Source organism: Penaeus chinensis, chromosome 5 (genome assembly GCF_019202785.1).
Source record: "Penaeus chinensis breed Huanghai No. 1 chromosome 5, ASM1920278v2, whole genome shotgun sequence".
Lineage (NCBI taxonomy): Eukaryota > Metazoa > Arthropoda > Malacostraca > Decapoda > Penaeidae > Penaeus > Penaeus chinensis.
This window is the reverse complement of record NC_061823.1, coordinates 20,618,786-20,620,065: the sequence shown is the minus strand read 5'-3', so window position 1 is coordinate 20,620,065 and position 1,280 is coordinate 20,618,786.

Genomic DNA, 1,280 nt, shown 5'->3' with positions numbered 1-1,280 from the left:
CTGAAGGTAGCACATGAACCACCTCTTGCAATGCACCCTGGAATACACAGGACATGCCACAACCTGTGTAACATGTTCTACTGGCCAAATATGCTCTGTGACACTCGCCAGTAAGTTCAACACTGCCTTTCCTGCCAGCAAGCACATGGGGTTGCACAGAGAGTGCCCATGGCAGAAGCCCCTCTTGCACTTTATCCTCTGGAGCGAGTATCCATGAATATTATGGACCTTGGTCAAGCCCCCCTGAGATGGGCTCTGACAATCATTGACCAGCATAGCCGATTTACACAGGTCATTCCACTTAAGGACATTACAGCCTCCAGAGTTCATCGCTTTCTTGGTAACGTACTTTGGGCCACCCCGAATCATCCAGTCAGACAATGGTAGACAATTCATTGCTCATGTCTTTGCTGAGCTAGTAGACATCTTACGAGCAACACACCACTTCACTATCCGGTATCACCCTCAAGCAAATGGTCTGGTAGAAAGGACAAACCGTGTTGTCAAAGCTGCCCTGAGTGCTGTTGTTGGAGATCATCACCGGGACTGGCACAAGTACATTCCAGAGCTTCGTCTTGCACTGAACTCTGCAATTCATAGATCCACAGGGGAACAGCCACTTTACTTTCTTACTGGGCGTCATGCTTACTTTCCAGTGGGTTTAACCAATGAAGCGATATTCGGGGAGAACAACAACTTTCAGCAACGGTTGAAAACTGCTCGCCGTGCTGCGGTTGCAGCTTCAAAAGATGCACAACAGGTTTACGGTAGAAGCTACAATCAAAGAGCTAGGGGCAAGTTTACACCAGAGGAAGGACAACTCGTCTGGTACAAGGAGATGGTGCCCCGTCCTTTAGGACCGAAGTGGCGTGGTCCTGCTCGTGTGTGCAAGCGGTTTGGTCCAGTCTCTTTTGAGATACAACATCTGGAATCTGGTAAAGTTCTAAGGTCTCATCTCAATCACCTGAGGCCATACCACCCTCCAGAGGAGCTCACCTATCCTGATCAAGAAGAACCAAGAGATGACCCATGGATAGCCATTCTCACTACCTGTGTACTGGATCCTGTTCTCAAACACGGATCTGAGTGATCTTCTGAACATTAGGGACCTCATTCTGGTGCGCCCTTGGCCTTGTGCCACACTAGAATGAGGACTGCTGTTAGTTTGCTCAGTAGGGAACTTGTGAGCGGCGAGACATGGGCATGCCCCACGTCGGCACAAGTGGCTGATATTTATTTTATTGTTGCTGTAGGGACTCTGCCTTTAGTGAGCCATTGGC